The sequence below is a fragment of the Cervus elaphus genome, chromosome 5 (assembly GCF_910594005.1).
Source record: "Cervus elaphus chromosome 5, mCerEla1.1, whole genome shotgun sequence".
Lineage (NCBI taxonomy): Eukaryota > Metazoa > Chordata > Mammalia > Artiodactyla > Cervidae > Cervus > Cervus elaphus.
In genome coordinates this window covers 91763740-91791524 of record NC_057819.1, presented here as the reverse complement: position 1 = coordinate 91791524, position 27785 = coordinate 91763740, and the positions used below count along the sequence as shown (strand labels likewise).

The 27785-nt window shown below is 46.6% G+C and overlaps 1 non-coding gene across 1 annotated transcript; it reads left to right on the top strand.

Annotated features, from left to right (window-relative positions):
* The first annotated feature begins 11245 nt into the window (after window positions 1–11245).
* Window positions 11246–11317, top strand: TRNAG-UCC. Its single transcript has one exon. It is a non-coding gene; the product is annotated as a tRNA-Gly (tRNA).
* Window positions 11318–27785: the final 16468 nt, after the last annotated feature.

The following is a 27785-nucleotide window of genomic DNA, read 5'->3' as shown; positions in this document are numbered from 1 at the left end:
AGTGAGAGGAATGTGAGCTTGGCTGCAGCAGCTCGGGCCCCCTCCGCCACCCCTGACCCTGGACCCCGCAGGGGGCAGCCGACAGGGAAGGGGGGATGGCTGGGAGCCGGAGAGGCCGGTGGAGGCAGCCAGGTGGGGTGAGCTTGAGTTATCTGGAGGACGGCGGGGTAGAGCCATGCCCAGGGCGCCCCACCCTGAAGAATAGCCCAGGTCATCTTTCCATCCGCCTAGCTAGACCCCTCGGTGGCTCCTCATTGGCCCTGGAACAGTGCTCAGACTTGACTTTCGGTCCGAATAATCCCAGGGGCTTGTTAATAGCCAGATCCCCGGTCCCCACCCCAGAGTAGGTCAGAGCTGGGGCAACAGGGTGCATGTTTAACTCCTAGCATGTGATGCTGAGGCAGGGGTCCTGGGACTACTCCTTGAGAAGCTCCCATCTTAGACTAGAGTCCAAGTCACTTGGCTGGGCTACTGTGCTGTGGTTCCTTCAACCTCATCTCTCCCTACTTCCTATTCTCTATACACATGTTCTAGCAAGACTCCACTACTTATTGCCCGTTTATTTCCTCTGCACGTTACACGGGCTGTTTCCTTTGACCGAAACACCTTGCTCTCCCTCCACTGCTGCCCAAACGGACAGACTTCTTACCAACCCTTTAAAATCTTCTCCATGGGCATCCCTAGGGGTCCAATGGTTAAGAATCTGCCTGCCAATGCAGGGGGCATGGATTTGATCCCTGGTCTGGGAAGATTCCACGTGCCACAGGGCACCTAAGCCCGTGCACCACAAGTACTGAAGCCCACGGGTCCTAGAGCCCCTGCTCCACAAGAGAAGCCACTGCAATGAGAAACCCGAGCACCGCAGCCAGGGTAACCCCCGTTCTCTGCAACTAGAGGAAGTCTGCACGCAGCAAGTAAGACCCAGTGCAGCCAAAAATAAATTAATTAATTAAAAAAAAAACTTCCGCATGGTGTATGTACATCAAAGGGCTCAAGTAACGGTGAAAAACTAGCCCACAGAACAGGAGAAAATATTTGCAAACTCTATACGTCATAAGGGGTTGATATCCAGAATATAGATATCCTAAGAATCAACAACCAACAGACACACAACAGCATTTTAAAATGGGCGAAGGACTTAAACAGAGATTTCCCCAAAGATAAAGGAATGGCCAATAAACACAAGAAAAGTTGCTCTATATCACTAATAAGTAAAGAAAGACAAAACCGCAATGCGATACCACTTTATCCATTAGGATAGCTATTCTCAAAAAACAAACAAAAAAACAAGAAGCACTGAAAAGGATGTGGAGAAATTGGAGCTTGTGCACTGTTGGTGGGAATGTACGACTGATTGTGTGGCTGCTGTCAAAACAATATGGTGATGTTTGCCACAACATGGGTGGGCCTAGCGATTGTCATCCTGAGTGAAGTAAGTCAGACAAAAAAAGACAGATATCGTATGATATCCTTCTTTTCCCCCTTTGGCTGCGCTGGATCTACGTTGCTGCAAGGGCTTTCTTTTTTTCTAGTTGCGGCGAGTGGTGTACGGGGGCTTCTCATTGCGGGGGCTTCTCGTTTCGGAGCACGGGCTCTAGGGCATGTGGGCTCAGTAGCTGTGATTCCCAGGCCCTAGAGCACAGGCTCTGTAGTTGTGGCCCACGGGCTTAGCTGCTCCGAGACATGTGGGATCTTCCTGGACCAGGGATCGATCCCTGTCCCCTGCATTGGCAGGCGGAAGCTTTACCTCTGAGCTATACCAGTGAAGCTCCCATATGATATCCTTTATATGCGGAATCTAAAAAGAAATGATACAAATGAATTATTTACAAAACAGAAACAGACTCACAAAGTTAGAGAACAAAATTGTGATTGCCAGTAGGGAAGGATGGGGGGAAGAATTAGTTGGGGGGTTTGGGATGGACATGTACACACTGCTGTATTTGAAATGAATAACCAACAAGGAGCTACTGCATAGCACAGAGAACCCTGCTCGATGTTATTTGGCAGCCTGGATGGGAAGGGAGTTGAGGGGAGAACTAACACATGTATATGTATGGCTGAGTCCCTTTGTTGTACACCTGAAAATATCACAGCATTGTTTATCCGCTATACTCCAATATAAAATTAAAAGTTTTGGGGGGGAAAACAGTATGGTAGTTCCTCAAAATGAAGACTATGATCCAGCAATTCTGCTTTCTGGGTATATATCAGGAAGTTTTGAAAGCAAACACTCGAAGAAATATTTGTAACCCCACATTCATAGTAGCATTATTCACAATAGCTAAAAGGTGGAAGCATGCCAAGTGTCTGTCCACAGGTGTGCCTGTGTGTGTGTTCAGTCATGTCTGACTCTTTGCGACCCCATGGACTGTAGCCCACCAGGCTCCTCTGTCCATGGGATTTTCCAGGCAAAATATTGGAGTGAGTTGCCCTTTCCTCTTCCAGGGGATCTTACCATCCCAGGGATCCAACCCACATGTCCCTCAGTTCCTGCATTAGCAGGCGGATTCTTTACCACTGAACCACCTAGGAAGCCCATCAACAGGTGAATGGATAACAAATGTGGCATATATATACTTGAAGACATTATACTAAGTGAAATAAGCCAGTCACCAAAGGACAAATATATGAAGTACCTGCTGCTGCTGCTAAGTCACTTCAGTCGTGTCCAACTCTGTGCGACCCCATAGACAGCAGCCCACAGGCTCCGCCATCCCTGGGATTCTCCAGGCAAGAATACTGAAGTGGGTTGCCATTTCCTTCTCCATATGAGGTACCTAGAGTAGTCTAAAATTCCTAAAGGTAGAAGAATTGCCAGGGACAGTGTGGGGCAGGAGGGAATGGGGAGTTAGTGTTTAATGGGTGTAGAGTTTCAGTTTTACAGGTTCAGGAGTTCTGTGGACGAATACAGGTGATATTCGCACAACAGTATGAGTCAGTGCCACTGAGCTGTGCACTTAAAATGGTTGATAAATTTTCACTTTAGTTTAGTCACTCAGTCGTGTCTGACTTTGCAACCCCATGAACCACAGCACGCCAGGCCTCCCTGTCCATCACCAACTCCTGGAGTCCATCCAAACCCATGTCCATTGAGTTGGTGATGTCATCCAGCCATCTCATCCTCTGTCGTCCCCTTCTCCTGCCCTCAATCTTTCCCAGCATCAGGGTCTTTTCCAATGAGTCAGCTCTTTGCATCAGGTGGCCAAAGTATTGGAGTTTCAGCTTCAAAATCAGTCCTTCCAATGAACACCTAGGACTGATCTCCTTTAGGATGGACTGGTTGGATCTCCTTGCAGTCCAAGGGACTCTCAGGAGTCTTCTCCAACACCACAGTTCAAAAGCATCAATTCTTCTGCACTCAGCTTTCTTCACAGTCCAACTCTCACCTCCATACATGACCACTGGAGATACCATAGCCTTGACTAGATGGACCTTTGTTGACAAAGTAATGTCTCTGCTTTTTAATATGCTGTCTAGGTTGGTCATAAAGTTCCTTCCAAGGAGTAAGCATCTTTTAATTTCATGGCTGCAATCACCATCTGCAGTGATTTTGGAGCCCAGAAAAATAAAATCAGCCACTGTTTCCACTGTTTCCCCATCTATTTGCTATGAAGTGATGGGACCAGATGCCATGATCTTAGTTTTCTGAATATTGAGCTTTAAGCCAACTTTTTCACTCTCCTCTTTCATGTTCATCAAGAGACTCTTTAGTTCTTCTTCACTTTCTGCAATAAGGGTGGTGTCATCTGCATATATATGGTATATATATATGATATGATATATACATATGATAAATTCTAGGTTCTATGTATTTTACTGTAATTAAAATTTAGAAGTAAACAATCTCTGTAGCAATCTCTTTCCTTCTAGTTGGAGAGAGCCTGCCTTTGAGGTCCCATCCCACCACACAGGACACAGTCCTTCGGGGGGGACCCAGGTTACATAGGGCCTGTAGGCCACTGTAGGACTTGGCTTGTGCTCTGAGTGCGACAGGGAGCCCCTGGAGGGTTTGAGCCCAGCAGTGACTTGATCTGATTTGTAAAAGATCCCTCCAACTGCTATGCAGAGAAGCTTGAGGAAGGGGAGGAGGGAGAGGGCAAAAGAGCGAACTCTGGATGACCGGCCTTCTTGGCTACCTGCTACCATCAGGTGGAGCTGACCTCTTCCTCCCTTGTTCCCTAAGCTTGCAGGACCCTTCTCATAGTTTAAACACTTGCAGTTTGTTTGTCTGTCTTCCTTCAGGTCTATGTATCCACAACTCTGACCCAGAACAGTTGCTTGCCAATGGATGTGGTAAGCAAGTTAGATGCAAGTGAAATAATAGCTGGCACCTGGGATGCTGGTCAGGGTTCTTCTGATTGCAAGCAACAGAAACCAAGTCTAGCAATCTGAAAAAAAAGAAGGGACTCCCCTGGTGGTCCACTGGTTAAGAATCTACCTTCAACGCAGGGGACACAGGTTTGATCCTTGGTGGGGGAACTAAGATCCCACATGCCATGGAGCAACTGAGCCCGAATGCTGCAACTAGGTGGAGAAGACAATGGCAACTCACTCCAGTACTCTTGCCTGGAAAATCCCATGGACAGAGGAGCCTGGTAGGCTACAGTCCATGCAGTCTCGAAGAGTCGGACATGACTGAGTGACTTCACTTTCACTTTTCACTTTCATGCATTGGAGAAGGAAATGGCAACCCACTCCAGTGTTCTTGCCTGAAGAATCCCAGGAACGGGGGAGCCTGGTGGGCTGCCATCTATGGGGTCGCACAGAGTCGGACACAACTGAAGCGACTTAGCAGCAGTAGCTGCAACTAGGAGTCTATGAGCCACAACAAAAGATTCTCAAATGATGAAAGGAAGCTCCCTTATGCTGCAACTAAGACTCAGATAGATGACAGACATACAGGAAAGAAGAGCCAATGAGCCTCATCAAAGACCCTGTGCAGCCCAAAATAAATTTTTTTTAAAAAATTAGAAAAATAAAATAAAAAGGAAAGGCAACTTGGGAGAAGCCCAGAATCCATAGAAAGGCTGGAGAACTAGGCGTCGAAAAAGTACAGGAAGCACAAGTTCCTTGGCAGAGGTTATGCTGCTCAGATGAAGAACCTGTCGCTCCCAACTTTGTTTCAAAGTCCTGGAAGGGGTCTGACTTGCCGGACTTGTGTTGTGTCTCCAGGTTTTGGTCTCATTAGGCAGAAAGAGGAAGAATTGTGGCTGAGAAAACCTCCAGCCACCTCTTTGATTTTCAGAAGGGGAGGGCAAGCTTCCCCGATTCATTGTCTCAGCAAGGCTGTGCTCGTGGGGGGCAGGTCATGGGAAAGGAAACCAGAGAGCTGTTAGGGGAAATGAATGCTGAGTGGCCAAAAGCCAGCAAATGTCCACTACAATTTCCCAGGGCTAGAAAAGCACAGAGGCATGAACTGTGACCTGTGACCTACGACCTGTGGACTGTGAAGGAGATACCTCTCCCTCACCTTTGCATCCCTGGTGCTGAATACAGCACCTGCTACCCTGTAGGTGCTCGCCTAATGTTTATTCGGCGAGTGAACGGATGAGATGACCAGCTACGGAAGCCCAAGGCCTATAGTGTTTCTGGAAACATTCATTTTATGAATAAAAGGAGATGGAATAGCAATGGCCTCAATGAAGAGAGTTGCCAAAAAGAAAGAAAAAACTGCCTCGGGGGACCAATTGTAGCTCTGTTCCTTGCGGCCCTTCCCAGAGGCCCTGTCAATCTAGCTCTGAGCAGGATTAACATTTATTTAAAGCAGTTGGCCCCGTCCGGCCTTGGCTGACTGCGGTGGATGCAGCGGTGAGACGGGGCAGCAGGGGGTGGGCCAGCCTCCAAATCCTCCCAGAAGCCCAGGGATCTGGCCCCGACCTGGTGTCCAGGCTCAGGGCCCAGCTGCCTCAAGGGAAGAACTGAGCAGGAGCTTTCGATTGCGGGTCCCACAAAGTCAGTGTCTTCCCAGGAAATCCACTGGGCTGGGCGCCCTGAAACATGCCCACCCAGGCCTGAGGGGCCGACTGTAGGGCCGGCCTGGAGGCCGCATAGACCAGAGGGCCGCTGGGCCTAGGACATCACAGACGTGCCCCAAGTGCCCTCCAGGGGCGAGGGGGAGGAGAAGGCTGCACACAGAACCCTCTGACCGGTCGCCTTCAACCAGAACAGAAACACACCTTCAGGTTTCCCGTGGAAGTTCTGTCTGAATAAAGAGTTCGTCTGTACACCAACAACAACAAAATTGAGGATTTAGTTCCCTCAACTCACGCACCCCTTTTCACAAAGTGATTTGGGTATGCATATTGGAAGGACACGTATCAGTTACCCACATGACTTCCCTGGAGGCTCAGGCAGTAAAGAATCCACCTGCAATGCAGGTGACCTGGGTTCAATCCCTGGGTCAGGAAGATTCCCCTGGAGGAGGACATGGCAACCTACTTCAGTATTCTGGCCTGGAAAATTCCATGGACAGAGAAGCCTGGCAGGCTACAGTCCATGGGGTCACAAAGAGTTGGACATGACTGAATGACTAACACTTTCATTAAGCCTTAGTTTCCTCAAACATAAAATGAGAATAATATCAGGAGATGGTGGTGAGATTAAATGGTGCTTGCTTTCAGCCTTAACCACCCTAGCAACAGATAACATTGTTCCATTTTTGGACTCATGCAAATTTCTAGATCTTGTATGATCTTGGTTAAGACTTTAGACCCACTAAGCATTAACAAGCTTATGGTGTTTCCTGTATGTACTTATGTATGGACTCCATGTGAGATATTCAGTGTTCTTTCTTCTCCCTGTATATTTCCATTTCCTTTCCCACATTCAAGCCGTTTATGTGGGTCCAAGCAGAGCAGAGAGGAAAAAGAGGGAAGCAGAAGCAACCGAAAAATCTTTTTTAGGAGCCTACGTCTTAAGAGACCTGAGTTAATTTCCAGAGGTGCTAAAAGGGGACACCTTGGCCAGAGCAGTGGGGAGAGAGCCCAGAACCAGGAGGGTCCCCTGGCCTGAAGAATGACAGACGCCCCGGGAGACAGCGGAAGCCTGGCAGGGGAGGAGAGGGGATGGTTGGGGGATACCCTTTGGCTGTGACAGTGACCATGAGGAAGTACCAGGAAAACATCAGACTTGAAGAATGGGGGCCTATGGACGGGGCAAGTGCCCATGTCAGAAGTGATATGGGGATTGTTTCATGAGAATCAAAATACCATCTTCCTACTATGCATTATTGCACTAAGGTCTCAGAACTAAGATATAACTCCTGGAAGAAGTGATATTTTTCGCCATGAGTCTGATGGAAAAGGGGCTCCGAAATGAGGCACGTTTATAGAAAACAAAGAAAGTTCTGTGTATCCCCCCTGCCCCTCAGGAGTCTGGGAGCTGAAAGAATACCCAGCCTGTGGATCTGATGCCTGGAGCCCCGAGGCCGGGCTGCGCATGCTCTCTCCGTCCCCACTGGCAGCTTGGCGCTGAGCCTCTGCGCATGCTCTCTGAGTCCCGCCCACCACTTGCCTCGGCGCCTCTGCACCTAGTGCTGCCCCCTCCCCGGGCCCCATCTGTTCTGTGGTTACTTCCCTTCCTCGGCTTTCTCTGCAGGGTGGAGCCTCGTTTTATGACCCCTGTAAAACGTTGGGAGCTGTTGACTTCTTCCTCTGGGTTTCTTAGATACCTGCAGCAGCTGGGAAGAGAGCAGTGAGGAAGGAAAGTGTTCCCCCAACCCCTCACCCGAGCCCTCAACGGGGAGACGTGGCCTGATCCCAAGGCTTGGCAAGGCAGCCACACACATTTGCAAAGTGACAAAAGGAGAGGAGGGGCCTAAGATGAAAACAGCTTTCACATGTGAAAATGCCTGGAAAAGTTTTTTGGACTCATTATTCTATTCTGGGTGGTTTTCAAGAGCAACAGAGCTTGGGGCCTATGACTCCAGGAGGTGACTCAAGTGGCCCAGCAGATATGCAGATGCTTCCTTTCTGCAGTGTGTGTGTGTGTGAGTGTGTGTGTGTCTGTCTGTCTGTGGATTTGTGCATCTTTGTGTCTGTCCATCCCAGGGCAGGACTCTCCCTAGATCTTTAGAGCCAGTACAGCATTGGACCATCCCCTAAATTCAACCACTTCTTTTGGGAAAGGTAGAAACCAAAGCCTCAGGGACAGTGACCCCCCTGAGGTCACACCATTCTCCAGAGACAAAGGAGGAAGTGACCGGGGACTCTGAAATGTGTCGCCTGCCCCCCAGCACTGGCCCCTCCTGTTTGGTGGAAGTCACTCATGGTGGCACAGCCACTCCATGAACGTAGGGTGATTGGCCTGCCCAGGACTGGTCCTCACCTGGGGCCAGGCCCTGTGCTATGTCATTCCACGTACTCCTCACGCTCATCTTTCAAAAGAAGCATCTTAATCCACATTTCAGATGAGGAAACTAAAGCCAGGTGGGTTCTATTTCTCACAGTTTGTGCTGGTCCTGTTTATATTATCATGATTGATATTTTGAGCACATGCTCTGTGCCAGGCACTTTTCTAGACGCTTCACATACATTAGTTCATTTGGTGTTCATCGAGGCAGGCATTTAGGACTAGCTCTATGTTATAAATGGGGCCCCTAAGGCACTGGGTTTAAGTAATTTGCTCAAGGTAAATATAAAACAAAAGAAACAAAGGGAGGAGTCAGAAATCCAACATTCAGTGAGGGAGGAGAAGTGGAACAGAGGCGGGAGGCCCCTGAAGTCTGCACACAAGAGCAAGTGACCAGTGGGGGCAACTGGGGTCACTCCCACCAGGACCCTCTGAAGGGCTGCACAGAACACTCGCCAGGATTCAGCAGAGGGGTAAGGATGCTCCTCACTGGCTGAGGGTCACACCTGGGATATTGGCAACTCTTTGGTACTTCTGAGCTGCCCCTGTGCGGGCTGCACATCCTGAGGCACAGATGCAGGAAGCTACCTGCCTAAGGCTACTATCTAAATGACTCCAGGTGGCCAGGGGATACAAGCAGGGCACCTTCTGCTACCATCAATTAAGCCTAACACATCTGTGGTCAACAAATGTGCGGTCTACCCTCTAGTCTTTACAGGTACTTTTCATTGACAGCATGAAGTGTATGTCAAAAATGTGATTTGCTTTTACAACACCATGAAATTTTCATGTTAAAAAAATTCACAGATTAGAAAACCTGCTTTGTCACATTGCTACCCGGTGATTACTTCAAAAAATCACAGTCTGTACTAATGTTCATAGCACTATTCCCAATAGCGAAAAAAGTGGAGGCAACATAAAAGTCCATCAGGGGAGGAATGGATAAGCAAATACTGGCATAGCCACACAATGGAATATTATTCAGCCATAAAAGGTACTGATACACGCTACAACAATGTGGGTGAGGCTCAAAAATAGTTTGCTAAGACAAAAAAGCAAGACACAAAAGTCACATAAGTGGTCCAGTGGTTAAGAATCCGCCTGACAAGGCAGTGGATGTGGGTTCGATCCCTGGTCTGGGGAGATTCCACATGCTGAGGGGCAGCTAAGCCTGTGTGCCACAACTACTGAAGACTGCTCACTCTAGAGCCCTGCAACAAGAAAAACCACCGCAGTGAGAAGCCCGTGTACTGCAACCAGAGAAAGCCCAAGCAGCCACAAAAACCCAGCGCAGCCAAAAATAATTCATATTCTAAAAGGGTCACATAATGTATGATTCCATTTATATAAAATATCTGAAAGATATTTAATCCATAGAGACAGATCTATATTATTATAGAGACAGACAATCTATATTAAATCCATAGAGACAGAAAGTGTATTTGTGGTTGCCAGGTTATGGGGAGAGAGAAATGGACAGTGATTGCTTAATTGCTATGGGTCTGCTTTGGGGGTGATGTAAATGTTTTAGAACTAGATAGAGGTGATGGTTGCACAACCAATAGTGAATGTACTATTAATAAATGCCAATGGTTTGTTCACTTAAATGGTTAATTTAATGCTAGGTGAATTTCACTTCAATTAAAAAATCATGGTCACCTTAGCCATAAGGAGTAGAGAGAGGTGGCAGAGGCAAATTTCATGTGAGCCTGAGATGAGGAAATAGGGCAGTTGCCTCCCCTGCCCAGGTGGTCCTGCTGAAAGGGGTTCCCCAGCACCAAATAACTACAGATTAAGACAGAACAATGAAGTGGTATTTTTTGTCTTTGAAATTAAGATCTATTTTTACAAACAATTCTCATCCTTGGCATGAGTATAGTAAGGGCATTCTCATACTCTTCTGGTGGAAGATAAATTAATCTAGCCCTTCTGGAGGGAGGCTTGGCATTTTGCACTATAAGAATTTAAAATGTCCTTATACTTTTTTTTTTTTTTTTAATTTGGGTGCACCCTTGGCAGTGAAAGCACAGAGTCCTAACCACTGGACCACCAGAGAATTCCCCAGAATGGTCTTATGCTTTTAAATGAAATATTTCCCATCCAGTTTTCATTCACAGATGTCTCACTGAAGACTGCATTTTTAGCTGGAATTTAAAGAATGTGAATATGTCCTAAATTCATGAGCAGTGGTCTAATGCTTTTTTTTTTTTTAAGAAGTCTATTCCCTTTGACTTCTTTTTTTGAAGAAGTCTATTCCGTTTGACTTGTTTCTGCTTGGCCAGAAACAAGCCCAAGCATTTAGTTTATAATTGAGGTGGTATTTCAAATCAGTGAGGAAATACTCTACTAAAGGGGAAAGACTGAATAAATGGTATTTTGGAAGTTAGTTAATTATTTGGGGGAAAAAAAATAAGCTCACATCTTTACTTCACATGCTTGTTAAGTCGCTTCAGTACTGTCTAATTCTTTGTGACTCGATGGACCATAACCTGCCAGGCTCCTCTGTGCATGAGATTCTCCAGGCAAGAATACTGGAGTCGGTTGCCACGCCCTCCTCCAGGGGATCTTGGCAACTCAGGGATGGACTCCTGCATTGGCAGGAGAGTTCTTCACCACTATCACCACCTGGGAAGCCCCTTTTCTTCACACTTTATAGCAAAAGAAATTCCAGGATCTAAAAGCTAAATTCCAGGATTTAAAAGGAGGAGGAGGAGCAGGGGGAGGAAAGGAGGAGGGTGGGAAGGAGAAGGGAAAAAAAAAATCGAAATCTAGAAGAAAATTAGGGAACTCTTTGAAACTCAGATGGAAACAGTCCTATAAGCAGAAAGGGGGAGAGACTAAAGCAAAACATCAAAAAGTCAGAGAACATAAAAATGTAAGGGGTGTGGGGACTTCCCTGGTGGTTCAGTGGCTAGGACTCTGTGCTTCCAATGCAGGGCCCCGGGTTCAAACCCTGGTCAGGGAACAAGATCCCATGTGCTGTAACTAAGACCTCATGAAGTCAAATAAATAAATAAAATATATATATATTTTTAAAAAATGTAAAAAAAAAAAAATGTAAGGGGTGTATGTGTCAAAAATCACCAAATCCAAAATCGAGGTAAATTCTAAGCTTAGGAAAATATTTGCAGTGCATGACAGACTCAACATGAAGGAAATTTTCTAAAACTCAGTAAGAGAAAAAAATAGAAAATGGAAAAAAAATAAAATGGACAAGAGATATGAATAGACCACTCACAAAAGGGAAACGGCAGATGTTCGCATCTATTTTTAAAACACAGCAGACACGTGGTCTCGGGGGCTGGGGAAAGCAGGAAGCCAACCCAGGCTTTCACTAGGGAAGGGCCGCGGCCCCCGCCCCGCTCTGTGAAAGGGCTCCCCGGGAGAGGGGTCTCCGAAGGCCGAGCGTGCAGTCTCCCGGGGCGCTGGACGAACAATTCCACCCTTTGTAGAGGTTTCACCCAGAACGCAGCCCCTCCCCCTGCACCGGGGCGGACCGGCTCCGGATCACTGGACGCACCCGGATCGCAAGGCCAGCAGGGCCGGAGCTGGGCCAGCACCCCGGGGCGCCGCGGCCACCGGGGGGCGGTGCTGCCCCAGGGACGCGCCAGCCTCGGGCCAGCGTGGGGACCACAACGGCCCCTTTCTTCTCTCTCCTCCTGGAGATGAGTCACAAGAGTCATGGCCGAGGCCAAAGTCAGACCGATCCAAGGAACTGCAGAGGAGGGCCGCTGCAGAGGAGGGCCGCGGGGCCGCGGGGCGGCGCCTGGGAGTCACCCTGGACGCCTGCTCTGGCCTCATCCATGGCCCCTCCGGCTCGGCTGGCACACGGGGAAACTGGGTCAGGCCGGTGGCCTAGTTTGCTGCTGAGCATCGGTGGCCCAGGGCAGGACGTGAATGAGAAGGGCATCTATCTTTCCTTCCTGGCTCACTCATGTGACAGATATCTGAGGAGTCCCTCAAGTGCCAGGTGGGTCAGGAGGCAGTCATGGGCAGCTTCCAGGGAACTTATAAAGCCCTGGCTGTAGGAGTTCAGAACGTGTGATCTTGGACTCTGGAGGCTGGGTTTGCTGGGGTGGGTCCCCAAATCACCGGTCTCCTTTGCATCTCAAGTTCTGCTGCCCAATTTGGGACACCTCACCTTGGCATTGGATTCCTTTGGGATCCACCTCTGACTGCTCCAGAAGGTGATCCCGTCCCCCACCACACACACACACACACACATACATACATACATACATACATACATACATACATACATACATACATCCTATTCACTGGGTCCTGTATTTGTATCCCAGGCTGCAAAGGCCACCAATCTCCCACTTCCACCCCAGCCCATTCAGTCCTCTCTCTGCTTCTAAATCCAACCTGGACTGCATTTCTTCATCTCTCCAAAATTCTCACTTGCTGATGAAGAGGTACTTTCCATCGCCTGGTCCAAAAGTGTGAGCTACACAGTCTCAGGGGAGCTAGACGCAGCCCGGACAGCCCAGGTCTGTTTAGCTGGAGATGGCTGGCGAGGCCCAGGAAGACCCTACCTTGGAGAAGGTGGGGTCAGCATCAGCGTGGGAAGCCCTGGACCCAAGTGACATGAAGACCTCCTATACCCACAGGCTGAGTCCAGAAGAAACGGGAGCTCGTCCTCACCCCTGTTTCCTTGTCTCCTTCCTGCCTCCTTCCCCTACCTTGAGCCTGGGTCTAACTCTGAACCCACGCTGCCCTGGCTGTGGAGTTGGACTGCTGCAACTTCTACTTCCCTGGGGCCCCAGAGCATCCATCAGAGGTAGCTCTGAGCTTGCATTATAGGTGAACGCAGTGAGGCTCAGAAGGGCTAAATTATGTGCCAAGACACACGGCAGAGTGCCCAGCAGTTCAACTCCCGGGCCCCTCATGCCCTCCACTCCCTCATATGCTCCCCACCCCCTCACGCTCCCCACCTTAGAGAATGTGGACAGAATAAAGGGGGAAGTGGGTAGGTGCGCTGTGCCTTTGCTGGAATGACTTGTTCACAGAACTGAAGGCAGAAATTTGTCTTTAGCAACTTTTAAATGCTATATTGAGGCCAAGCCATGTGGCTTATGGGATCTTAGTTCCCCCATCAGAGATTGAACCTGGGCTCTCAGCAGTGAAAGCGTGGAGTCCTAACTGCTGGACCACTAGGAAATACCCTAAATTGACTTTTAAAAAATGTTTGCTGTAGGGGCTTCCCTGGAAATGGTTAAGACTCAGTGATTCTAATGCAAGGGGAATGGGTTCCATCCCTGGTCAGGGAACTTAAGATCCCACAATGCTGTGCAGAGTAGCCCAAAAAAAAAAACTAATGATAAGGGGCTTCCACGGTGGTCCAGTGGTTAAGACTCCGCCTTGCAATGAAGGAGATACCAGTTCAATCCCTGATCTGGGAAGATCCCACATGCCATGGGACTAAGCCAGTGCACCACAACTACTGAACCCTCGCACGCTAGAGCTGTGCTCCACGAGAGAGTAGCCCCTGCTCACCACAACTAGAGAAAGCCCAGGAGCAACAATGAGGACCCAGCGCAGCCAAATATTAAATTAATAAATGAATCTTAAAAAAGAAAAAAAGAGAAGCAACTATACTCCAGTCAAAATTTAACTTTTTTGAAAGACAACTGTATGCCAATAAAAATTAATTTTTAAATGTATTTTAAAAAGAAATAAACTGATGGTCTCAATAATTAAAAAGCTAAAGCTTGGTGTAAAATGTCCAAACAAGACAGAAGTATATAGAGTCAGAATGAAAGTCCAATTCTCCCCTAATTCACATCTCATTGGTATTAATAATGCCTGGGTGTAAATCCTTCCAAACTTTTTCAACTACTAATATAAACTGAGCATACCATTCTAGAACTTGCTCTGTTCTCATTCTGCAGTTTTGTCTCCTTCTTGGAAAGTTTCCTGACATCCCACAGAGGGTTAGCCCTGCCCTCTTGGATGGACAGGAGGCTTCCTGGTTTTACCTTTACAGTGCACATCCATGGTTCACTGCGGGCACATCTCTAGGGAATAACTTTCTAAATGTGGAACTGTGAGAGCAGAGGAATGCATGCTTCTGCTACTCTCTCTACCAGCTTGTGATGGCACAGGGCTGACAGGCTAAGGGCACAGAGTCACCCTCCTGGTGTCCCTGCCTCACCACCTGCTTCCCCAGCTCCCTGGCCTGCCCCTCATCCCCAGTCAGGAACCAGCCCGGTCTAAAGCTTCTGCCTTTGTGCACAGACCCTGGGGTCCTTCAGGCACACCTCAAAGTGAAAAAAAGTGAAAGTGTTAGTCGTTCAGTCATGTCTAACTCTTTGGGACCCCATGGACTGAAGCCGACCAGGTTCTTCTGTCCTTGGGACTCTCCAGGCAAGAATGCTGGAGTGGGTAGCCATTCCCTTCTCCAGAGGATTTTCCCGACCCAGGGACCACACCCAGGTCTCCCACTTTGCAGGCAGACTCTTTACCATCGAGCCACCAGGGAAACTTCCCCCTAGATTCTTTATTTGCCATCAAACACCTCCACCACCCTCTGGCCATCAGAACTGACAATTGTCCCTCTGTGGGGGACCACCAGGCACTTGCAAAGCCTTCCTTTTGAAGACTAGTGGCCCTGCTTCCAAGTTTTGGTAACGTAGTTTCTTTTCCCTCCTTTTAAGGCAGAGACAAAGATAAACAGTTTGTCTCCAAATGCAGATCAAGCCCTCCCCACCGCTACAGGGCTCTGCTTATTGTCTTAATACACAGTCCAGAGTCCCATCAGGTGGCCTCAAGTGACCCGTGTGGGTCAGTCACTCCGCAGGGTTTCAAGGAGCCCCTGTGCCCATTCACCCCTTGGCCAGGCACTGGGGGTGAGAAAAGAGAAATAGAGGGCGTGAACCTGGGTCCACTTTCTCCCCAGTACCCTGTGCTCCCAAGAACCTGCCACAACCCAACTTTAAAGAGTTCTGCCTCCCTCTTACCCATCCCGCTCCCCAATAAAATTGAATGCAGGTGATTCTTCTTCCTCAGAATGACTATTCCACAAGAGTTAGCAACCAGCATCCTTGGTGGCGGTGGGGAACGGAGGCGGGGTGTTCAGATCAGTCCACAGAACCTTCTGGGGTCCCTTGAGCCACACACTGTGTGTCAGTGTTTACTCCCAGAAACCAGATGGGAAAATGTCCCTGCCCTTAGGTCTAGATTCACAGTCTGACCACTAGACAGAAGCAGAAACAATCACAATGAGACGGATGCAAGAGGAGGCTTGGGTAGAGGGAGTGAGGTTGGTGACATTAAATGGTGGAGAATAGTTACTCTTAGTGAAATGTTACGGGGAGAATGTGACCTCTGTCCTTCCACCTTTCTTTTTTCATTTACACATTTTTACTCAAGGTTATATGTTCTCTGCCTGTACCTCTTGCTCTTGAAATCCCATTATTGCCTCAAGGAAACATTTTTATATTAGACAATGGAAAGAGAGTAACCTTTCCAGCCTAAAGCTGAAACCCCCATGACTCTGGCTGACTTTACCAGTCTGTATGGGTCCTGTCCTCTCCACAGCTTAACACTTCATCCACCTTTCAAGAGTTTTCCTTCTTTCAGGGACTGTGTTCGGAATGTGGACCGTGGGAGGAAGCAGCTACCTATGAACACCCAAGGTACCAAACCTTTTTTGGACAAAATAACACCCAGTCCTGGTGAGATGGTGGTGAATATTGCCTGTTATTATTATTATTATCACTGAATAAGCCAAAACATTCTGAAGTATCATGTGATGACTATAAATAATAATATAATTAATTCTATTCAGCAAAGTGGGAAAAAATGCTAATGATGTCATCGGCCCCTCTCCATTCTCCCTGCCTCTTACCTTGCCCTCTCTGGTACTTCTTCCTCCGCTATCCCACGGCTGATAAGCAGAACTAACACTATAACTGCACTGCTGGGCTTCTGCTACTTCACCTTCCCTAAAATGCCTAGAAGCTGCTTCACACCTCTACACATTGACCACACCTCTCACCCAACCTGGTGAATACTGACTCATGCTTCAAACTTAGCATTGCATCTAGAACCTTCTTTAAAATGTCTGATTCTTCCTGAATCAAACAATTGGATTGAGAGATGAACAGGCTATTGGCCCTGCCTCCCCTCCTGGTCAAAGTCTTCAGCCACGCCCACAAATAGTCTCTGGCTTATATGGTTCCACTTAGGAGTTTTTGATGTTATGATGAGGTGAAAGCAATACAAATTCAGTAGAAACCATACTTGGAACTTTTACCTTTCCCAGGCTAGCCATATGTCTGATACTCTCTTGTGATGTTGGGCAGGGCAGCCACAGCCCTGGTAGACACAGGATCACAAAGATAAACAACAGATACACTTAGAACTCTTCTGGACCCGGACGAGCAGTTCACTTTCAGTATAGTTCTCAATAAATTACATGAGATGTTCAACACTTTATTATAAAACAGGCTGTGTGTTAGCTGATTTTGCCCAACTGTAGGCTAATGTGTTTACAGTAAGTTTAAGGAGCACTACTGTGGTGGCTCAGACAGTAAACAATCTGCCTGCAATGCCAGAGAACTGAGTTCAAGCCCTGGGTCAGAAAGATCCCTTGGAGAAGGGTATGGTGACCACTCCAGTATTCTTGCCTGGAGAATTCCATGGACAGAGGAGCCTGGTGACTCTGGGTCACAGAGTCAGACATGACTGAGCGACTAACACTTTCACTTTTCTTTCAAGGTGCACTGAGATCAGCCATGGTGTTGATAGATTAGGTTCATTAAATATATTTTCTACTTAGGGCATTTTCAATTTATGATATCATGAGGTAACTTCATTGTAAGTCAAGTAAAGTCTGTACCATCAAAGACTCTCCAACCCCTTGATCTCTTCCTTCCATCCTTCAGCCACTGAAAGGCTGCTGAATTGAGCCTGTTCTGTCTACAAGCAGGCACTTCTGCTTCCTAAGGAAAGAGCCTGGAGAGGCATGCACTGCAGAAGAGGGCCAAAGAGTGTGCTCTGAACTGGGAGAGGCAGCCAGGTAGAGAGGCCATGGGAAGGGTAGCAGCACTGTCCTCAGGTGGTTTCCCAGCATCCTCTCTGGTTTCCCAGGATCCTCTGTGGTTTCCCAGAATCCTCCCTGGTTTCTGGCAGTCTCCCCTCAAAGCCCCACCATTTTTAGGGTTCCATTTGCTGTGAGGGCCCCTGGGCCACGGTTCCAACAAAGGGAGTGAAAGGAAACAGCTCCTCACTTTCCTGTTTGGACTTTGCTGCCAACTTCACCTTGTCTTGATTGAGTTGATTGATTTCAGTCAGATTAAGGGGGTTGAACCAAATCAATGGTTTTTCAACTGGGAACATACTTCTGTGTGGCCTGTGTTGATGGAAAAAAGATGCACAAGCTAAAAGCTGACATCTGTGTATGCTAAGTCGCTTTAGTCATGTCTGACTCTTTTTGACCTTATGGACTATAGCCCTCCAGGCTCCTCTGTGCATGGGATTCTCCAAGCAAGAATACTGGAGTGGCTCGCCCTGCCCTCCTCCAGAGGGTCTTCCCAACCCAGGGCTCAAACCCACATCTCCTGTGGCTCCTGCACTGCAGGCAGATTCTTTACCAATGAGCCCCTGGGGAAGCCTCCTAAAAGCTGACAATTATGTCTTATTTGGTGGACATTCTGAGGACTTCAAGGCCAGGAGACAGAACTCTCGGATGGTGCTGAGGGACCACTCTGAAGAGGTAAAGAAGAAGTCAGAATATATAGGAGCTTTTGCAACAAAAACCAGGTACCCAGCACTTCAAAAAAAAAAAAAAATCACTTTTTTATTTTTTCGCTGCATGGGGTCTGTTTGATGTGGTGCACAGGCCCTTCACTGCTATGCACAGGCTTTTCTCTAGTTGCGGTCAGCAGGGGCTACTTTTCCTTGCGGTGCACAGGCCTCTGGGTGCGGTGCTTCTTTTATCACAGAGCGTGGGCTCTAGGTGCCCAGGCTTCACTAGTCCTGGTGAATGGGTGTAGTTGCCCTACAGCACGTGGAATCTTCCCAGACCAGGATCCAAATATGTGTTTCCTGCATTGGTAGGTGAATTCTTAACCACGGGACCACCAGGGAAACCCCAATATTCTTGCCTGGAGAGTCTCATGGATGGAGCAGCCTGATAGGCTACAGTCCACGGGGTCGCAAAGAGTCAGACGCGACTGAGCGACTTCACTTCACTTCAAAGAAAACTCAAGTTAAGGAATTTAGTACTTTCCTATATATGGGAAGATGCAAGAGTCACAGAAAGCATTCCTTTGCTAGCACCTTAGCTCTCTGGGCTCAGTATCCAATGCTTTCTCTTCCTGAGTGTCCTCAGGCTGCACCACTGGAGGTGACTGCAGCAGCTGATGGCTGGGTTGGCAGGCATCTATCCTGAGTTTCTATCCTGTTTCTATCCTGTTCTATTGGGTTTCCATCCTGAGTTTCCTCTGGGGTCACTGTCCGGTTGGCTGTAATGGGATGGCTTGATGGCTGCAGCATCCTATGTTTACTAATATGGCAGGCAACATGTTTTTCATCGACCCCTGGGTTGTGGTTCCAACTCAGAATGTCCAGGGAAGGGGCCTGGCAGGGAAATTCCACAAGTAACTCTTAGGGTCAACATAGTTCATCCATTTTCTTCTCTTTTTTCAATTAAAAAAAAAAAAAAAACCAACCATTTATTTATTTATTTTTGGCCATGCTGGATCTTCGTCGCTATACACCAGCTTTCTCTAGTTGTGGTGAGTGGGGGGCTACTCTAGTTGTGGTGTACGGGATTCTCACTGCAGTGGCTTTTCTTCTTGCAGAGCACAGACTCTAGGCATGCAGGCTTCAGCAGTTTCAGTGCATGGGCTCAGTAGTTGTGGCACAGGGGCTTAGTTGCCCCGAGGCATGTGGGATCTTACTGGATCAGGGATCAAATCTGTATCTCCTGCACTGGCAGGAAGATTCTTTCCCAGTGAGCCACCATCCATTTTCTGATGAGGGCCATGGGGCACACTTGCTGTGAGCTTGGGTGGGGTGGGTGTAGAACCCCATCATTCTATGAGGAACTTGCAACATCTTAAAGAAAACCAACTTAAACACTTCCACTGTGCTATATGTCAGACCCAGTCTTAAGTCCTTTAATCCTCATGACAACCTTATGAGGATGTAACTACTATTATCCCCATAATTGTAATTACTGATCTTCTCTGTAACTACTATTAGTTATAGAGGCAAACAGAGGCACAGAGAAGCTCAGTTCCTCCCAAGGTCCCACAGTTAGTAAACAGCTGGGGTGCTCACCCTGGCAGTTTGGCTACAGACTCTGCTGTCAGCTAACTCTTTCAGTTGTTTCTGTCGGGGAAATGTGTAATTTCCTTGGTTCTTTCTCACTGCAGCAAAAATTTGAAATGGTGGACCAACCAGTGTTAATAGCTCCGTTACAGCTCAGTTTTATTTGGCAAGCAAAGGAAGATACATCCTTGAGGCATGAGGGCAGGATGACCCAAAAGACATGAGATGCTCAATTTTGGTTCCTCTTTTTATATGTTTTTTCTCCTCCCCCTGAGCCTGCCCTACGTGAATTGGGCTAGCCAGGAGGGCTGTTTATTTCACCTGAGGTTCTCATTCCAGTCCTCTGGACCTCCCTTTGTTTTATTTTCATGGGCTTTTTCCTTTCTTTGTCTTTTAGCCACCGCTATTTTGGACTCCTTTTTCCTATTCTAACTACCTAACACTTCCAGTGATAAATTCAGCAAATAAGGCCATGAGTAATGATCCAGCCTGTGACCAATTATAGAAATTATGAGGTTGTTTTTTCCCCCCTTTGCTGTTTAGTTTTGCATGTTTGTTTTCATCTGCTTTCAACACTGGGATTCTTGGAGGTCGTACCATCAGGGTCTGGAATATGGCAAGTGCTCGAGATATGCTGAGTGAATAAATGAATGCATGAAGGAAGGAAGGAAATAATGAATGAGTACATGAATAACAGGTATAGGAACAGAGGGAGGCGCAGGATGCTGAGGAAGGCAGGGTAGGACAGCTACTACCTGGGCAGAGGCAGGAATCAGGCCAGAGAGGATGATTCTGTGCCCTGACCAGTTCACACCCAAGGGCAGCTAAACAGTATCCTCAGACAGTCTGTACCCACAGCCTGATTGCTGGTTCCAGCAAAACCCTCTGCTGCCTGGGGCGGCAGCCTCCCCACTGCCCTCCCCCCAACCCCTAGGCTCTCTGCCTTCCCCTCCAGTGGAAGGAGGCTCCTCCTAGGCTCTAGAGCTTGTGTCTTGGGAGCAGGCAGCCAACTTCTGCTTCCCAGCCTCTTGTCCCAGCCCACCCTGATCATCTGACTGTTCACATGAGGCCCTGTGTAGGGCGTGGCTGTTTTAAGGCCTTTGGCATTTCTTTAAGGGAAAAAAATGCTAAAAACAATAGCTCAACACACTAAAAAAAAAAAAATTCTCTGATTTGCCTCAGATTTGCCTTGGGGAAGGGGATAATCAAAAACACCCATGGTCCTTGATGCTCTGGACTCTTATAAGCATAAAGCTTGCAAGCATGCTCAGTTGTGTCTGACTCTGCAATCCCACGGACTGTAGCCCACTAGGCTTGCCTGTCCAGGGAATTTCTTAGGCAAGAATACTGAAGTAGGTTGCCATTTCCTCCTTCAGGGATTGAACCTGCATCTCCTGCATTGGCAGGTGGATCCTTTACCACTACAGATTTTTAGGCATAATCTCAGCTTCCTGTCTTAGGCTAGGCCTCAATATGCTATGGGAGCTTGCTTTCCTATTAATCCTGATAACCCTGGGCATTAGGTACTAGGATGATGTGTAATTTCACAAGTGAGTAAGAGGAAGTTCAGAAAGGTCAGGAGACTTGCCCAAGATCACACAACTATGGAGAAGTTAGAGCAAAGATTTTAAACCAAGTAATTTTTGACTCTGAAGTGTATGATCTTACAGGCATATCATCAAATTCTGTTTTGGCCTTGTCTGAGGATGTGTCAGTGGCCTTTCAGTAATTACTGTCTAGAAAACAGGTCAAAGTGACCCACTTTCTACCAAAAAGTTCCAGATGGATGTTCCACATCTCTGTCTATCCTTGCCCTCCCACCCTTCAATCACAAAATGAGATATCAAGCATGGGATCTTCTATGTCATTTCTGGGAGAAGGAATAGTATGCAGTTTTTGTCATCTTTGTACATTTCCATACAGCTTGGCTTAAAGAAATCATGAGAATCTTTCAAAACAATGATGGTGTGAAGACATTACTTTAAAAGTACATGTGTAGATTCATGTTTTTTGAGGATTTACTTACTTGTAGATCCTATTTTGCTCTGCCTGACAGGAAGCTCGAAGTTAAACTTCATGCTCAATTTGCACATTGAGTGTTGTGTTTTTTTCCAGGGCTTGGAGTCAGAAAGCCCTCAAGGGTTTGAAACCCAACACCACCATTTACAATCAGGTAGCTTTTTGGACAGTTAGTTATCCCCATCTGTGCCTGTTTCTTCATTTATAAAATGGGGGTAAGACTATCCTCTTCATTGGGTTGTTGCAAGGATTAGATTATATAGGTTAAGCACTTAGGACAGTGCCTGGATCATAGTAAATTCTATAGATGTTAGCTATTTTGTGATTTTAATAGATTTTTTGTTGGATGGCTTTCATTGTCAAGCCATTTTTCAGGAAGGGCTAATGGATCCCCCTTCACTTGCCTCATGGAGTCTCACTTCGTTTACCACCTGCTTCTGGTGTCCTCTGCTCCTGACATTATCACCTGTAACTTGCATGTAAATAACACTGACTTATATTTCATCAAATCCTAGATGCCACCAATTATAATCTGTACCATCAGCGTGTACCACTTAAAAAAATTTAAAGATCGATTTCAAAAATGCATCCCAGTTTCAGAGATGTCAGATGTTGAGGGGATAAAAGTGTAGCTTTCAATCCATGAATGGTGAGAAGGATCTGATCCTGTATTCCCGACTCAGGCCCTCCCTGATTGTGAACTGTCCCTGCTCCTTCGATGGCATCTGTATCAGTTGACCAAGATAACTCGTCCACGTGGCCCAGTGCCATCCCGGTGGTCGTGGTGGTTGGTATTCCCTCTAAGTCAGTCCCAGGCAAGCACATCTAACCTTGTTCATAGAGCTGGTGCAAGGGGCTCAGGTTTCCCCTGGAGGTGGCAATTTGTAAACTGACCTAGTGTTGATCTTTAAGGCCTGTGGCTTTAAGGTCAACTGACTTTCTCACTTTTTATGACTGCTTTGCTGCTTCCTGCTTCAGCCTGAGTTGGATAGTCCTCATGGGCAATAAAAATGATTTGTTTGAGATAAATTTCTAAGAAGAACAGTGTGGGGTTAGAACTAACCAATGTCCAGTGTAATTTCCCCAGGTTGTGGGTTAAAGCACAAGGCTCAACAATCATTTTCTTGTCTGCGTGGGTGTCAATTGCCAAATTTTATTTGGAGTGTTTCCTTCTAGTTTTTTTTTTTTTTCTTCTCCATGATCCAGGGAAAAAAAGAGTATGTTGGGACTAACCCCAGGGGGTTGGCAGCACAAGCAGGGACTAAGGAGTCTAAGTCTGACTGAGTGCCTTCCCTAAAGTCTAGTGCCCGTTTTGTAGAGAAACAGGGCTCTGGAGACAGAGTAACTGGGATTTAAATCCTTGATGTCATTTCTTAGCTACATGACCTATACTGAGTTAGTCTCTCAGAACCTAATACTCTGATAATAATACTTCAGAGTCATTGGGAAGCTCCAGGAATAGCAACGAGCACACGGCCAATGCTCAACAAATGGTAGTAACACATGCTGAATGCTGCCTACCACATCCCTGACACTGTGCAGATATGAAATATTAGCAAAACACCACTCATGGAGAGGAGGCACTCTCACAGCATCTTTTAAGTTACCTGCTGTTAAGCAGTCAAGCTAGCAATCCCCAAAGTCCTTCTTGAGATGCAGCCTCAGCCAGCACTTCTGTGAAGTCCTCTGGGCAGCTGGCCTTCTGTGGGGTGAGAAACTGGGCCAACCTACCGTATGAACTTTCTCCTAATCTGAGACCAGATGTGGCCAAGCCTAGACACTTCTGGGTCCTCACAGGTGTTGAGCGTCACGTCCCAGTCTGAGAGAACTGCTTTCTCCACCCAGCTGGATGGATGGCGCTATGGCTCTCATCCCCAGCCCCCAGCCCAGGGGTACTTCCATGACTGCTGATCAGGGGTTGCTCTCTCCTTTCCATGGCACCAACACCCTGCCAGTGTGACCCAAATGCCTACCAGGGGCAGAGCCCTGTGGGAGAAAGTTGAGAGGCCCTCCCAAGTGTGAAGCATTAGCCTCCTAAATGGGGCACCAGCCCCTAAGGAGAAGTAACCAGCAACAGGGCATGTTTGAAAGGCCAAACAAATGGTGTGGAAATTAAGAGGATGGAATTCAAGGAAGGGGCAAGGCCACTTTGGGCTGGGGCAGCTTGTCTGAGACCACCAAGGAGAGACCATCTAGGTCATAAACTCACATATCTACAAGATCTGGACATGTTGTGAAATTGAGTGAAACAGGTTTGAGTCATAAAATAGAGGGTGGTGGGAACACTTTCGAATTGGGGGCTGCAGACTCTTACAACACAGTTGACCCCACAGTTCCTGTTTCTCAATTCAACTAGTATCACTGAAGAGACAACTTGAAACCTATGTAATTCCTGTGAAATCATTTTAGAGGGTCTTAGAGGTGGGGAGATGGTTGAGGATTACAAAGAAATGCTGTGTGCTCACCTAGTGCAAAAGCATGTCTTTATGGTTTCTATTTTATACTAGCCTCACTCCTGGTTCTATTTTGTATCTTTCTCAGGTATCTTTTAATATTCATCTTTTTCTGTAAGAACATTTCATTTTTATTTAATAATTGGGAAACTTATACACAAAATTTACTGGAGTTGCCACTTCATCTATCTTCACTGCAAGTCATTCATCTTATTCCTGACCCACACTTGATTTCTAGAGTCCACACTTTGTTTCTGGACTACAATTTTTAAAAATAGCCATTGGTGCCTCGGCCTTATTTAAAACAACAACAAAAATCACCATGATCACTGTATTACAGATTTTGCTAAACAAAGTTTAGGTTTACTTTGAGACCAGAAGAGCAACTTCTCTGCAGTTATTACTGGTGGAAAAAAGTTCCCAGATTTCTGTCATCTCTCTAAAAGAGAAAGCACAGGGTTGCAGTCTCTAAAAGGGAAAATAATTGGAGTTCATCAAAGTTGAATTAAATCCTGTCTCCTTCTCCAATCCTAACCTGATTCAATCTTTTTTTTTTTTTTTCTGATTCCTCAACTGTTAAACCTTTAAGAATGCCATATCACAACCACACAAAGCTTCCCAAACATTTGTAAAACAAGTAGGTTATTTTATACCTCATTCATTTTGTTTTTGGCTAAAGGCAAGTTTCACAGGGGAAAGAGCACATTGAGATTGCAAACTGATCTTCATTCCTCCCAAACTTGTTACCGTAAATGTAAGCCATGGTTATGACCACCATTTTTCTTGACTGCACTTCATTTTTCACTACGAATAGCTCTCAATTCTCAGGGGAATCAGTGTTAACTGATACTTTATCTGTAGTAAACCCACGTATTACTCTACTGTATGTACTGCTTGTGTTTTATCATCTAAACATTCTATGGTGGTGGCTAAGTCGTGTCCGACTCTTGTTACCCCATGGACTGTAGCCCGCCAGGCTCCTCTGTCCATGGAATTTTCCAGGCAAGAATACTGGAGTGGGTTATTCCCTTGGAGGGGATCTTCCTGACCCAGGAATCAAACCTGGGTCTCCTGCATTCTATAGTTGAATGCATTTTCTTAGGCCAGAACCTCGTCAGAATTACTTGGACAAAATGTTTATTGCCGACAAACCTTCATTTTAATTGACCTAGAGACTGGACTGTCTGTGGTTTCTGGCTTGTGAGACGTTTTACTTCTCATGCTTTCTATTTCCTTCTCCTTCCTGGGTGGGTTGGCTGACAGCCAAGTCCTCTGCACCCATCAGACGCTGCCTTAGCCCAGAAGCATGCTATATTTGCAGTTCAGCCTTTTTTGGTCTTACTGCCCTGAAGGCAGTACAAACCAGTTGAATCCAACTTTACCTCAATCGCAAGCAGGCAGGTGATTTCAAGGATCATCAACTTAAGATTTGCCAACCTCAGATCAAGTTACAGGTTTTAAAGTCATTTGAAGTTGTGAGAAAATAGATTGCCTACTGAGGGTAACAAGAAAGGAAAAAAAAAAAAATGATGCCTCTCAGATTAACTTGCTGGATCTTCTTACCTTGTTATATCCTTCTAAAAGTTTAAATTTCCTTCGAGTAAAGCAGTTCTGTCATGAATTGTTTAAGAATATATCTGGTCATGAAAACCTTTTAACTTGGAGGCAGTTTTGACAAAGCCTGAGAGCCGTTCCAGGCAAATCACTTTTTTTTTCCCACCACACTCCTGGGAATGTGGCTTATTGAAATGATTCCTGTATCCCCACAAAATGATAATTATTGGTAAATTGTCTTCTCAACGGCCTCCAAACTGAGAGACTGTCGCTGATTAAGAAGCTGTGCACAACACTGCAGATAACCTCCTGTGCAGGTCTTGTCAACAGTTTTTTGGGTTTTTTTTTCCCCAACCATTTAGGAATTCTTACTTAGGCCCCCAATTAAAGAAGTATTCTGGCAAATTAATTTAATTATTTTGTTACTGTATACACACCAAGAACCTTTGGAGCCTCCCAAGCTAGGCTTGTCAACTTCACTCTAGTCTGGAGTGCAAAATTGAGGAAATGCTGTCAGATGCGAATCGCTGTTGATTTTCAGTGCCTGCTGGCTTCTTGCCACAGCTGTGCATATTGTGGGGCGCTGTGCTTCTGTGAGGGGGAGTGAAGCTCAGCAAGCAAGCCGTGCCAGTTGGGGTGGGCGAGGACTGTGGGAGGAGAAATTTGAGCAAGGAATAAATTAAATCTTGCTGATACCTTCTCATTCAGAAATATGCTGCATGTCCTCAGGGAGACAGACTGCTGTGAAGTGATTTGGAATTAGGACATTGTTTAAGCATTTAGAGGGCTTCCCTGGTGGCTCAGAGGTTAAAGCATCTGCCTGCAATGAGGGAGACCTAGGTTGGATCCCTGGGTCGGGAAAATCTTCTGGAGAAGGAAATGGCAACCCACTCCAGTATTCTTGTCTGGAGAATCCCATGGACGGAGGAGCCTGGTGGGCTACAGTTCACAGGGTCACAAAGAGTCAGACATGACTGAGCGACTTAACTGAGGGTGAGAGGCATTTTCCTATGTACACATGCACCCTTAATGGGGTCCTAAAACAGGAAATGAAATCTGAACGTAAAGGCTCTCTTGCCAGTTCTCAAAATGACATGAAAGAAAGCAGCAGTAACCATTTTAAAAATCATGTAGCTAGAATCTGACCCATGTGAGCATCCCAATGACATCTTCCCTACCTTCCTTTGGTCACTCAGACTAAAGCATTACCATCCTGCTATTACCTCTTCCTGATAGAAACATGGCAAATGTAAGCATGTTTCTACTTACATTCCCCAATCTTGTTTCCACCATGCACTATGGTTTTCATGAGATAGCAAGCAATTCTGGCTTTTTCTGAAAATTTATTGTCCCAAAATGTTATTTTTACTTAATTGGATATACTGGTTGGAAAGTAAATAATTTAGTGGTGTGAAGGGTAACGGTACCTTATTACCTGATAAAGCAGAGGTTTTATTTATTTTTTTAAACACAAATTATTTTTATTGTTGAGATGGTGCAGGGTGAATGCAGAAACTGACGATTCATCTTTCCAGGAAATCGGTTTGGTAATGTGTATCAAGACTGACTTGGGAATTCTACACCTCCTCAGGTTAGAGTTACACACAGAAATGGATGAGGGCATTCTTCTCTGTGCCATGCATTTGATTAGTAAAATACTGGAAGCAGTTATCAATTGCAACAGGAATATAGCCGAATAAATTATTTATTTTGGTTGTGCTGGGTCTTCATTGCTTGCAGGCTTTTCTCTAGCTGCGATGAGCAGGGCTACTCTCTATTTGCAGTGCGCTGGCTTCTTATTGAAGTGGCTTCTCTTGTTGCAGTGCCCGGGCCCTAGGGCCCACCGACTTCAGTAGTTGCAGCACATGGGCTTGGTAGTTGCGGCTCCCAAGCTCTGGAACACAGGTTCAGTAGCTGTGGCTCACGGGCTTAGTTGCCTTGAGGCACGTGGAGTCTTCCCAGATCAGGGATCAAACTTGTATCTCTTATCACTGAGCCACCAGGGAAGCCCTAGTTGAATGAGTTATACCGGAGGTTGTGGATTTACTAAAACCGTTGAAAGAATACTTTAAAACATTGTAGCATAATGAAAAACTCACTAGGCAAGCCTACAAGTGCTTT